General features: G+C 47.3%; 1 protein-coding gene and 1 non-coding gene across 4 annotated transcripts in view; one reads left to right on the forward strand and one right to left on the reverse strand.

The window, feature by feature from the left end:
- Positions 1 to 13,736, forward strand: part of ZNRF1 (zinc and ring finger 1) — an 83,187-nt gene that overhangs the window by 36,472 nt on the left and 32,979 nt on the right. The window lies entirely within an intron of this gene.
- Positions 4,983 to 5,055, reverse strand: TRNAE-UUC (transfer RNA glutamic acid (anticodon UUC)). Its single transcript has one exon. It is a non-coding gene; the product is annotated as a tRNA-Glu (tRNA).

Raw genomic sequence — 13,736 nt, forward strand, 5'->3', positions numbered from 1 at the left:
ATGGAATATTACTCAGCCATTAAAAAGAATTCATTTGAATCAGTTCTAATGAGATGGGTGAAACTGGAGCCCATTATACAGAGCGAAGTAAGCCAGAAAGATAAAGACCATTACAGTATACTAACACATATATATGGAATTTAGAAAGATGGTAACGATAACCCTATATGCAAAAAAAGAAAAAGAGACTCAGATGTATAGAACAGACTTGTGGACTCTGTGGGAGAAGGCGAGGGTGGGATGTTTCAAGAGAACAGCATCGAAACATGTATATCTAGGGTGAAACAGATCACCAGCCCAGGTTGGATGCATGAGACAAGTGCTCAGGCCTGGTGCACTGGGAAGACCCAGAGGGATGGGGTGGAGAGGGAGGTGGGAGGGGGGACTGGGATGGGGAATACATGTAAATCCATGGCTAATTCATTTCAATATATGACAAAAACCACTGCAATGTTGTAAAGTAATTAGCCTCCAACTAATAAAAATAAATGGGAAAAAAAAAGAGAGAGAGAACTGTGCAGTGAACATCCATATAACCACCACCCAGACTCCACGATCAGCATTTTCCTACATTTGCTTTATCATGAACTCATCAGTGCAGTCCATGTTATTCTGATGCATTTCACCAAATGCAGGTTTTTTGTTTTTATTTTTATTGGAGTGTAGTTGATTTATAATGTGCTAGTTTTAAGTATATAGCAAAGTGAATCAGTTATACATATACCTATACATATATACACTTTTTTTAGATTTTTCCCCCATATAGACCATTATAGGATATTGAGTTGAGTTCCCTCTGCTACACAGCAGGTTCTTACTAGTTATCTCTTTTGTGTATGGTAGGGTGTATATGTCAGTCCCAATCTCCCAGTTTATCCTTCCCCTTCCCATCCCGTGGTAACAAGTTTGTTTTCTACATCCGTGACTCTGCTTCTATTTTGTAAATAAGGTCAAATGCAGTTTTAATCTCTCTTTGATTCTGCTCCTTTGTGGCACCAGCTTTTAAAATTAAAGCAGAGTTGGTGACCCATGTGAAAATGAGGAGAATCTGAGCCTGCAGATGGGAAAAGCATTTTCATTTGCTGCCGTCAGGGCTAGGACACATGTGTTCCCAAGGCCAGACATCCCGCCAGTGCTCCATGAGGCATGTGTGCTGGGAATGAAGGAGGAGCCTCCCTCCGGAGGAAAGGGACTTCTCCTTACAGCCCCGCCCCAGGTAGGCCAGCTGCCTTCCTGAACCTGTGTTCATAGATCCTGGAGGAAATCTCGAGGGTTTTCTCTCACTGCCCATCCCACCTTTTAAATTTAAATTAGTTCAGGTGGGTGGCTAGAACCTTAACGTTAAACACCGATTATCTAAATATATGTGTAAAATGGGAACTGAGGGTCAGAAGAGAATTACATTCTCCCAAGTTGAGGACTCCAGCTGGAGAGAGGAAAACTGTAGCCGTTAGGGGCTGCCTTTGGACCTAGAGGTCTTCCTCTTCTTTGCATCTGTGATCCCATCACAGCTGTGCCTCATGCAGAACGCAAGGGACACATTGAATAAGCAGACTTGACTCACAGAAATAGAGGTTTTCCTCATGCCCTCAGATGATATCTCTTCATTTCTTGCTTTGAGATGACCCGTCACATTTTCAAGAAAATCTGGACTTGAGAAACATTTCTTCTGGTGTTTCCGGATCCGTCTGGCTCCTGGGCGGCCTGTTCAGGCCGTAGCCTCTGCTGTAGCATCGTCCACTGGCTCGTCCGGCTCGTCCTGGTAGCTCACATTCTTCTGTCAGGTTCCTGTGAGTGGCCAGCATCTTCCCAAGCCCAGGGCAAAACTTTGCTTTACTTGGATTAAGTCTGTGTCTCCTCTCACAGGTTTGCCCCATTCTTCCTTCCTGGTTGACAGTCCCTTCGTGGTCCATCTCCACCAGCAGACCGCTTAGTTCCCTCTGGGTTTGGGGTTCCTGGTGGAGATGGCAGTGCCCATGTGGAGAATAATCGGCCTGCTGTGTGTTTCAGAGGCATAGCGTTTTCATGGACGCATTTTGCCTTCCAGAGCGTGAAGGGTCTTGTTAACCTATTGATCCAAAAATGTGGTTCCTGGTTTGAGGAAGGAAAGACAACCCAGCAACTGTTGTGAGCGGCAGGGGACTTTGAGGGTCTGGTTCTGGACTTCCAGCTACGGTCCTGCTGGGGGAAACTGACTCCCCGTTGCCTTCCTGATACCCTGGCTGTCCTTCCGCCTTGCTGGCGTCCGTGGGTCTGGGGACAAGCTTGGTACTGGCTTGTGGTCCCTGGTCTCAGATCCCGGGTATAGAGGAAGTGTGGGAGGGCACGGTGGATCTGGCATGGCGCTCCCCGGGGGCTTCTCGGGTCTTATGCTGGGTTTTCAGCCCTGACTGACCTCTGAATCACGCGTGTCTGATTAAAGGTCTGAATCATTGCTTTGTACTTTAAGAAGTAATTCAGTAATCTGCCCGTCAGTTGTAGCAGCCTCCGCCGGCGTCCTGTGACGGCAGGACCACGTCGCGCCGTGGCTCCTCTCCTGGTGAACCCCACGGGGGGACTGGCCTCAGCTCTTCTGTGGAGCGTCACCTCTCCTGGAGCGTGAGGCCAGCTCTGGGCCTTGGCGTTCACTGCCCCCGTCCGCTGGACGGTCTCAGCACTCCTGGTCTCTCATACGTGGCCTTTCATAGTAGTCAAGTCCGAACGAGAGAGTCCGAGTCTCTTCCCGGTCTGTTCTGTGTAGCTCTCTTGTTTCAGAAGGATAATAAAGGAGCAGGGCGTCTGGATGAGCCTGCTCCTCCGATCTTACCGTTTCCCAGAGCAAAGGTAGAGAGACGGCTGTGGAGGCGGCAGGGCGGGGTCCTCGCTCACGGCGGGGCCCAGGGCTGCGGGGAGAGTGGACGAGTGTGGGAGCATCACTTGGGCTTTCCCCCACTGTTTCCACTTGGTGTTTTCTAAAGGAAGCGTTTCTCAGGTTTGAGTAAATGGCAGCACTGGCTAACTAGAGTGAAGGACCTCGGTGTGTGTTCAGTCTGCTTTCCTATCCCCCTCACCTGGGGTTGAAGAGTTTCGCCCTTTGTGTGCAGAACCAGGGTCCTGATTTCAGGCTGTGGGTGACTCTTGTGGAAGAACTTGGTCCCCACACTCGCCATGCCCTGGGCCCGCTGCGGGGAGAGCCTTCCCTCTGCTCACAAAGCCAGAGGCGCTGTGGACGCAGCAGCTGCCACCTGGAGCCAGAAAGCCCTTGCTTCTGGTTTGTCGGGAGTCACTTCTGATGGAAAGGCGTGGAAATGACGCCCATGACCTCTTCAAGTGAGCTTGGAGACAAAGGACCTTGATTTTACAGAAGAAGAGCAGCATAAACACGTTGTCCGCAGGAGTGATTATTGCCCTTCCTCCCGAACTGAGCTTGCCCCAAGAGAGTCAGCCTTGTCTCTTAACTGCACGTGTCCTTGAAGGACCCAGATGGGGTCTCTCACATCACCAGCTTTGGAGAAATAAAGAAGAGTTTCTGCCCCAGTCTTTCCTGAGTACAGACATTTTTCTCTCTGTTGACCCAGAGCCATTCCGGGCCTTCTCAGAATCTAGATCCATCCTTGCTGAGCTGGCAGGTTATATTTGTATGTAATCAGGACTGTTTGTTGCTTTAGAAAACTCTGAGGGCAGCAACCATTTTAGCTACTAATAGCTGGTGGTTGTTTTTATAGGTCCCCCTTACCGTTTCACTTCAGAATTTTTTTTTTTTAAAGTATGTTTGAAATAGAAGGATCCGTAGGACTCTCCTGGCTGTCCAGTGATGAAGACTTCACATGATCAGTGCAGGGAGCGCAGGTTCAACCCCCTGCTCAGGGAACTAAGATCCCATGTGCCACATGGCCAAAAACAGAAAGAGAAGGATCCACAAAGATGAAACAGAATCTTCCTTGTCAGAGGTCAGGCATTTAGAGGTTGACTGTGAAAGGACTGTCTACTTCCCTAGGTTGCAGTGACTGAGATGTTTGTTCACGTGTCATTCGGCGGCTCTGGTCAGAGGCCTTGGAAAGGAGGTACTGGGCTGAGCAATCCTTCCTTTCTGATGATAGACTGCTCATCGATTCTAGTGATGGTTGTGGCCAGAACAGATTTGCGAGTCAGGTAGACAGTTCTTTCCGATGTCAGTGGTTAAAGAATAAAGTGAGCGTGGCCAGTCTAATGAGAATGGGACCTGTGTCCCTGTACAGACTTAAAGGGAGTGAAGTTCACGAGTAGAGTGTGGGAGCAGAAATCGCCGTGTTCTTTCTTTTGTTGTTGTATTTTTATTTTAATTTTTTTAAAATTTATTTTAGTTGGAAGCTAATTACTTTACAATATTGTAGTGGTTTTTGCCATACATTGGTATGAATCAGCCATGGGTTTACATGTGTTCTAATCTTATAAGCCATGTTCTTATCTAATGGAAGAGACTTTTCATACCCGTAAGTTCAACCATCTACTTTGAGGGTTCCCTTGAGAAGCAACTGGAAAACCCAGAGCGTTCTGGCTCTGGACATCCTGTTGCCAGAAGGCCAGCTGTCCTTCCCCAGTGCTTCATTCAGCCCCACGGCTTCTTCCGGTTCAGTTGCTTGGCTTGTTGGAACTCAAGACATAGGGTTCTTGTTATGACGGCGTTTCTCCTTACGGAGTCAACGCTCTTTGTATTTTCTCTCAGATTTGTTCAGAGTCTCCTGGTGTTTTCCTTCATTCAGAAGCCGATGGCTCCAGGGTCTCTTTGAAAACCTCCATCTTGCCAGCCTTCTCCTCCATCTCCCCACTCCTCTGACTCCTGTGTAACCCAAATGCTTATGTTTTCTTCATGCCAAACAGATTTCTGATCTAAACAGATTTTAGTGGGTTATTCCAGTACAAATAGAGTTGGCGATAGAGTTTTGTTTGCTCATCAAGAATCACCAGGTTTGATCAATACTTTTTAATTTTTTGACTCTGCCACACAGCTTGTGAGATCTTAGTTCCCCAACCAGGGATTGAACCTGGGCCCTCAGCAATGAAAGCATGGAGTCCTAACCACTGGACCACCAGAGAAAATCCCCTTTTAAATGATTTTTAAATGATTTAATTTGGTCCTTGACTGAGAAGGCCCTGAGACTAGAAGCCTTCCCTTAGCCCAGAGGTTGGCTGATTCAGGAAATTGAGGTGGCCTGATCCCTTATCGTTTCTCTGGGTCTCTGTCAGTTTTGAAGCTTCTAGTTCAAGTTCCAGAGTCTGAAATCTTAGGAAGTAGGATTGAAAATAACCTTACAGGAGCAAATGAAAACTTCATAAACAAGGGATTCATCACTCCAGGCCGCGGGATGGTCATCCACAGCTGCTCCGCAAGGAAGGCGGAGCCACCTGCTTGCCTTGGGAACTGAGATTTCAGCCTTGTGCTGAGTATTGGGGTGGGGGCGGGCAGAGCCACTGTCAGCACCTCAGCATGCGTGGGGTCCAAGAGAGCAGAGCCTCTCTTCATGTGTCTGGTTCTGTAAATACTCTGACACTTGATCTGCCCGCTTTCCTTTCCTTTCTCTGCAGGAGTGTATAGACCTGATGGTAGCCTGGGGCTGTCCCGTTCGGTGGGCTGTTCTCATCAGTGGTGGGCAGCTTTTTCCTTTTTTGGCTTCTCACTGGCCGTGTTGCAAGGGGCACTCTGAGAATAACACTGCAGAAGCAGTCAAGTCCAGGGATTTCTCCTCCATACCTGCTGGCCCAGCAGCACTGCAAGCAGGAGAGGCTACGGGGAAGGAGAGCAGCCAAGGCCGCGTGGAAGAGTGAGAGAAGCGGTTACAGTTAGGGCAGCTTGGAGGGGAGTTGCAGCCCTGTTGGACGATGGGGGTTCCAGCCCTCTGTGTTGCACTTGGGAACAAAACCAGCAGTACTTTTCATCACGCTGCTTTGGACGGAAATGTTTAGACTGAGTTTGATAATTTGTTAAGACATTGAAAGTGAAAGTGACAGTACTCAGTGTCCCACTGTTTGCAACCCCGTCGGCTATACTTTCCACGGAATTCTCCAGGCCAGAATACTGGTGGAGTGGGTAGCTGTTCCCTTACTCCAGGGGATCTTCCCAGCCCAAGGATCGAACCCAGGTCTCCCACATTGCAGGCGGATTCTTGACCAGCTGAGCCACGGGAGAAGCCCAAGAATGCTAAGATGTTAGCAGTAACTCTCAGGACTTGGGCTTGCTTTGGGTACAGCTTTTGCCGGTTGGATCCAGAAGTGTTTCCTTTTCTCCTTTAAATAAATCAAGTCTCTAATTAACCACTGCTCAGTTGGTTTTCCCCATTTGAGTATAAATAACTAGATCCCAGCTTTGATCTCCAGCTGTGTAGTGTTTGGGGTCTGTGAAGGAAGCCTTCAAAACGGCCCAGACCCGGCCCTGCAGGAAGGCCCCACTCTCGGCTGTCTTGGGCTCAGACGCTGGGCTCATTACAGACTCTTGGCGGTCACCTTCCCTTTTGCAGGCTTGGCGTCAGATATCTGTGGGATTTGAAAAAGAACATCATCATAAATCAAGATGGAGCACAATAAACCTCTGGTATCAGAGAAAACCAGTTTTTCTGCCATCAAAAGACTCTAGTTCTTGACGTTTGTCCTTAGGTCTTATTTGATCCTACCAGTTGTGAGCAGAGAAGTATTTGGAGCCCAAAGCTTGAGTTTTTTTACTCTCCCTGTCGTGATTAAAAGTTGCCTAAATCAGTTTTTAAATGGACTGAAGGCTGGTAGATTTGACAGCTCCCCCCTTCTTCAGACTGGCTTTGTTTCATCTGACTCTTGAAAGTCATGTCGTTTTATCTTCCTCTCCGCACCCACCACCTCCCCCCCACACCCCGCCACGTTTCTCCCATCTCTCCTTTGTACTTATAGAGTCCAGCGATGTGGAGAGTTGGGGAAGGTCTGTATGACTAGACAGCTGGGTAAGTTAGGCTGATCCTACCCGGACCAAAACAAGAGGGATAAACTCTATTAATATCTACTCATTTAAGCACCAGGGCCATGAAACCCACCCTAGCACACCAGCCTCAGGAGAGTTTAGGAGTCCAGACCCCTGGGTGTTAGTCTTGGCTACCCTCTTGATCTGGGGGAAGACTTTTGAAGTTCTCTCTGCATTTCTCCTCTGTACTCTGAGGGTGCTGGAGCTTCTTAACTACATGAAGGAGGAGGCTAAGAAAGCAAGGCAAGAAGATCTCAGGAAGACTGCCCAAGGGTGACGACCTTTCAGGGGGACACAGTGAATTCAGACCTGCAATGATTTCTGGTGTTCACACTGCAGGCTTTGTGATGGATTTAGTCAGAAGTAATCGGGGAAGGCAGAGAAGGCAATGGCAGCCCACTCCAGTACTCTTGCCTGGAAAATCCCATGGACGGAGGAGCCTGGTGGGCTGCAGTCCACGGGGTCTCGAAGAGTCAGACATGACTGAGCGACTTCACTTTCACTTTTCACTTTTATGCATTGGAGAAGGAAATGGCAACCCACTCCTGTGTTCTTGCCTGGAGAATCCCAGGGATGGGGGAGCCTGGCGGGCTGCAGTCTATGGGTCACACAGAGTCAGACATGACTGAAGAGACTTAGCAGCAGCAGCAATCGGGGAAGGAGGACATGGAGAATATCCCTGTACCCGAGTATAACTTTCACTCCCCCAGCTTTCTTTTACAGAATTAATCATCTTGTCACCAGCTCGGTTTAAAGTATTAATTCAAGGAATTTGTTTTGTCACAGCTTCTGACCTGGCTGAGGCCTTTTAATGAAAAATTGGCCTAAGTGCAGTATTCCATGAGAGACTGCCCTTCTGAAGAGCCTGGCTGCTGAGACACTGGAAGACTCTGGTTTATATTGTATTTCCTCTCAAGTTAATCTGTGAAACATAAAATTATACTTTTGACTTGACAGAGTATCAGTGTTCTCGCTGCTACCCTGCTCAGAAGGATCTAAGCAAATGTCTGCTCAGCAGCTTCAAAAGAATCAAGACAGTTTAAAGAAGCTGCTTTGACAGACTTGTTACATCTCATTTATAATAACACGCTTGGAACCTTATTTGTTTAAGAGCGTCTCAGAAGAAGGTAATGCCTTGTAGTTGCTCCTAAGCACTTGAGAGGTTAGGGTGACAGAGGCAGACGCCCCATGTCTCTTCAGAAAAATGCATTTCTCAGTCACGTGGGAAGTACTGCTCTCCTCAGAGCCTCTCCAGGCCTCTCCAAAGGCGGCTGGAGAAGTTCCCTCAGACAGCAGCCCAAGGGGAATGCCTTGACCTTCGACTAAAGTCGACAGTTGCCAAGGTGAGGTGAATTATTTATCAGAAAGGGTCGATTAAAAGAGCTTTAGTAGAAGGGAGTGCTAATATGGAATACGTCTTTACCTTTTCCCAGCAGCTTTGGCCGCACGCACCTGAGTTCTTTGTGAGCATCTCTCTCCTCAGGTCACTGTAGGTGTTGGAGGTTTTGGAAGGGAGGGCTGGGGGAAGAATGCTGTGCGGTGGTCTGTGGAGAGTTGTCAGAGGAGGAATCTACTGAGATTTAGCAGTCAGCATGTGAATAACAAGTATCTCCTTGCCTTTTCTAATAGGGGCTCTCTTTTTATTAAACAGGAATATCAATTCTGAAAATATTTTAAAATATTTACCATATGTGAGGCCTGAGGCTTCCTAACTCTTTTAGCTCACCTGAAAATAATACTGCTTTTCTGCAGGGGCAGTAGAAACCAAGGGTGTTGGGAAATCCCTGGGGTTTCAGCTGTTAGGGCTCCGCACTCTCACTGCCTGGTCGGGGAACTAAGATCTGATCCCACAAGAAAAAGAAAACTGAACTGAAGAGGACCCATGGTCGTCACTAATTTCAGATTCGTAAGCCTTAGAATTAGAAGGAATCCTAGAGGCATAAGCCTCACTTCACAGGTGTAAAAGTAGAGACTCAGAAACATCACGATTTATACCCTTGATAAGAATGCACATATTTTAGCTTCCTGCTTAGTCCCTTTCTCACTGCACAGGCTGCAGGCTGGGCCCTTGGAGCCAGGAGATACACAGGCGGGAGGAGCCTCCAGCCTGGTGGTGCTGAGGGGTATTCACATTCCTGGAGGCAGGGGGTAGATCTCCGCCTGGCTTGGGACAGGCACTGACAGCCAGACTCCACATGGATGTCCTTTTACCTTATCCCCTTCATCTCCAGCTCTCCTCCCGCCCCACCCGCTGGCCTCAACACTTGCCTTGGATAGATGTCCGTGTTCTGTTACTTTAAAAAACATGTATGGTGGAATCTCGTATGTATATTTTAAATCTCAGCCCAAAGATCTTGATCTGTTGTTGAAAGTGAATGAATCCTTGAGTGGAGACAGTGGGCCAGTGGTTTTGAGAGCAGACACTGAAGCCTGTGAGGCCCTCTGTGAGCTCTGAAGCTGCGTGGCTGTCAGCAAGCTGGTCCTCCTGCCACCCGCTTCGCAGGTGAGGGGGAATGAAGAGGGGAAACTCTGGGCCCAGAGTCACTGCTTTTGTCCTCAGTAGAAAGCTGGGGACAGGCGGGCTGTGGGCCGCCTCTGTGTATCTGCCTCCCTCCTGCCCCGGGGAGGCCTGGAGAAGTGGAGGTTGTCTTCCAGCTCAGGACTGCTGAAACACGGGGCCAGTCCCCATTATCATTATAGTTCTTCCTCTGTATTTCCAGGTCATCCCAGGGAGTCTAGGAGCGTTATTCCTTAAAACTTCCCCCCTACCTGGAGTCTCACGTCTGTAAAGTAGGAATAATCGTGGTGCCCAGCACGGAGGCTCAAGAGCTTAAATGCAGTCGTGCAAATGCAGCGCCCGGCGCCTGTGCCTGGAGGCTCTGCTCCGGAAAGGCGCGCCTCTCTTCTCTTTCCCGCCCTCCTCTCCCCCCGCCCCTCCTGCCCCCTCCTGGATGGATGAGACCCTGCGAGCAGCCGGCGCAGAGCTGCTGCGTGCGGCAAGAGCCATGGAGACCTTCCCAGGCTGCTCTTGGCACCGCGTGTCTCGCGTCGGTGAGAGCCAGAGAGGCTCTTTGGAAGAACTGAGGGCCCACCCTGCCCTCAGCTCACTGCGCGTCCTCTCTCCGCGCCCCCAAGAGGACCCCACGTAAGGCGCTTGGAGCCCCCGCCGGTGTGCGGAGCTCAGAGCTGGGCGCCCGGGAGTGCGGTATTTGGTGAATTGAGACGACACAGCTGCTCTTCCCGGAGCCATGGGGTGCTTCTCACCTTATCTAATGCGATGGGGTTCCTGGCTCCTGTGGTCCTTGCTCAGTAACTCTTGTGCCTTCAAATAAGGGAGAAAGGAGTGTGCTTTCATAGAGCGAGAAACTGTACCAGTCCCATTGCTTTGGCGATTACAGTAGAACACGTGCTGCAGGCAGGCGGGCGTCGGCGGAAGCGGAAATGACAGGGAAGCTGGAGCGGCCCTCCGCTGCTGCCTGGCCTCGTTGCGGGGCCCCTGGTGCTCCCTCGTGCAGGCTCACCCCGGGTTTTGGTTTTGCCCCCTTAATCAATAGAAGTTTCAGTCATTGTGATTTTCACCGAGATCCAGGGATAATTGGGGTGGGGGTTAGGGAGTGGGAGGACGTAACAAATAAATCTTCTTTGTTTCTTATAATTCTGAAAGTAATTTGAGTTCATTATCACAGGGTCAGACACCGCAGAGGGTTGAAAGTAAATGCTTGTGCTCCTTCCCCTGCTGCGACAGCCTCTGGTCCGTGGGTAACCAGGTAGCCCCTGCCACACACGGGTGTGTCTGCAGATGTGTCCAAGCTCATGCTGCAAGCACGTGTGGGTTTCTTTGTTTTCTAAGGGTGTCACACGCTACATATTGTTATGCAACATTTTTAAATTTGTGGACAAATTTTAATATTTTAGAACTTTTTTTATTTTTAATTTTAGTTGTCCGCTAGCCCGTCATATGGACGTTCCACAAATTATTCACCAGACTTCTATTAACCTTGAAAATACGGAGAGAAAGTCTGAATAAGGGCCACTTGTCACCTCATCTCCACCCGGTAACCTCCCAGCTCTCCCACAGTTGAGAGGTATAGTCTCTGGAGAAACTCAGCTGGAGTTTATGGACTTAGGCAGACACCAAGGAAGGGAAGGTGGGGGTGAGGTACCAAGCCAGAGGTAGGAGGGTCAGATGAGAGTCCACACTGTACCCGGAGGCTCCAGACTTCCTCGCCTGTTTAGTTCCAGAACTCCCACAGAAGGGGTGCAAGTTTGAAGGCTCTGTACTTGAAGAAACTGAACTTATTACAGAGCAGAGGTCTGGTCACAAATGAAAAAGCTCCCTGGCATTCATATTACCAAAAGCCCCAAATAGGAGATCAGCTATCCAATTCAGTAGTGTATTGAGAAGGTCTACAAACAAGTACTGTTTCCCACCCCCCATCCCCAATACAGGGATGGTTCAGCATCAAAAAATCTGTGATATTAATAGACGAAAGAAAGGAAAATAGGATTTCAGTTGATACAGAAAAATGATTTGTAAGTTCAGCAGCATTTTTTGTTTTAAATACTCAATAAAATAATGATTCAAAGAACTTAATTTGACAAAAGTTATATAACAGAAATCTATAACAAACATTGTATTTAACTGAAGAAATGATTTAATTTACTGGAGATCTTGATCAACAGATTAAGGAAAGAAGAAATTCAATGTAAGAATTGGAAGGAAAGAGATAACATTTTCACATGATGTAATCAGATACAAGATGAATCTATTAGTTTAAGTTATATATCCCTATGCTAGCAGGGATCAACTGAAAATTTAAGAAATAATAGCAGAAGAAACCATATAGTTTCTGGTGTTCAACAAAAAACAAAAATATATAGAACCTCTGTGAGAAGGCCAAATAAATGAGAAGACAGTCTGTTCTTGCATGAGATCTGTTACTGTACAGATCATAACCCGCCTTTCACACTGATTTATAAACAGGGTTATTCCAATAACTGTGGAGTAGCGAATTACTCCAAAACGGAATAGCTTGAAGCACATTCTCTCACAGCTTCTATGAGCCAGTGATTGGGGAGCGGCTCTTGCAGGACTCTTGTCTTTGGGGGCTCGTTTGAGCTTGCAGGCAGATGGTAGCTGTGGATGGGACCATCGCAGAGTGCTTCTCTCATGCACCAGTGCCTGGTCTGGGAGGACTCAAGCATTTGGGGCTTGAACAGCTGGGGGTCCTTGGGCATCTCTGTGTGCAAGCTTCTCCTGTGATCTCAGCAGCATGGTGCCTTCAGGGTAGCTGGGCTTCTTACTAGGTGGCTCAGGGCTTCCACATTTCCTTGTCCCAAGAGAGAACCACGGGAAAGCCTTTTTTGACCCAGCCTTGGAAGTCACATGGCATCACCTCTGCACATTATTGATTCAGGCAGGTTGCAAAGGTCACCCTAGGTAGAAGAGAAGAGAACATAAACCCCATGTATCGATAGGAGAATGTTAATATCATTGGAGAAAGAGTGTGTGGGATGAAGCATGTGCTGGTGCAGCCATCTTTGGAAAACAGAGGCTGCCAGAGCTGCAGTTCCATTCAGAATTAAACTGGATTTTTAGGGGGACAACTTTTATTCTTAAAGACATTTGAAATAGCAAAGTAAACTTCTACCAAGAAAAAGGGGACTTTTGCATCAGATATAAGCTAACAAGCCATAGTAATGAAAGAAGTATGGTTTCTATGCCAGAATAGGTGATAGACAAAAATGGAATAGAATAAAGGTCTCAGAAATAGATCCATGTATATGTGGGAACTTAATATACTATAAAAAGGTACCCCAGGGAACTTGTCTTGTGGTCCAGTGGCTAAGACTGGACCCAGTGCAGGGGGCCCAGGTTTGCCAACTGGCCAGGAAACTAGATCTCACATGCTGCAACTAAAAATCCTGCATCCGGCAGCTGAAAGAATGAAGATGGAAGGTCCCACACGCTGCAACTAGGACCTGGCGCAGCCAAAATAAGTAAGTGAATATTTTAAAAAACAAAAAAGCACCACAGATCAATGAGGAAAGGATGAATTGCTTAGTAGATAGTGTTGGGAAAATTGACTCATCAGTTGGAAAAACATAAACCAGTTTACCACGTCATATCACATCCAATGGTAGATTCTGAGAGAATCAAAGGCCTAAATGAAAGTGGTAACACCACAGAATTAATAGAGACTCACTCCCCTTTATCCACAAATGTGAAATCCAAGAAGCTCTGAAAACCAAAAGCTCTTTCATAACCCACATGGCAGCAAAACTTGAGGTGAAACGCTTTGTACCTTTCCTTCTCCTGTTGAATGCGAATATCACACATTTCACTGCAGTGTTTTATCAGACTTACTGTGAAAACTTAGAAACATTCAGAAAAATTAAAAGGGTCATCCAGTGGGCACCCATATATCTACTAGCTGAACTCAATACTTATCATTTTGGTGTATTTTATCTATATATGGGTATTTGTGTGTGTGTGTGTGTATGTTTTTTTCCTTTTTTACTGAACCATTTGAAATAAGTTGCAGACATTGTGATACTCTATCTATACATACTGCTGTGTATTGGCATTTTCATAAGGAAAGAGCCATTATTCTACAGACTCATGATAGTCAACATTTTAAAAAATTAACAGTATAATATCATCATAATATGATATTATAATATCATCTAGTGCCCACATTCACCCCTGTCCAGTTATCCCCCACATGTTTTTCCCCACTCAGCACGTGTTTATTGAGCATATGAGCATTATCTGTTTACTGTTCATTGAATA

This window comes from Odocoileus virginianus, unplaced genomic scaffold (assembly GCF_023699985.2).
Source record: "Odocoileus virginianus isolate 20LAN1187 ecotype Illinois unplaced genomic scaffold, Ovbor_1.2 Unplaced_Scaffold_15, whole genome shotgun sequence".
Classification (NCBI taxonomy): domain Eukaryota; kingdom Metazoa; phylum Chordata; class Mammalia; order Artiodactyla; family Cervidae; genus Odocoileus; species Odocoileus virginianus.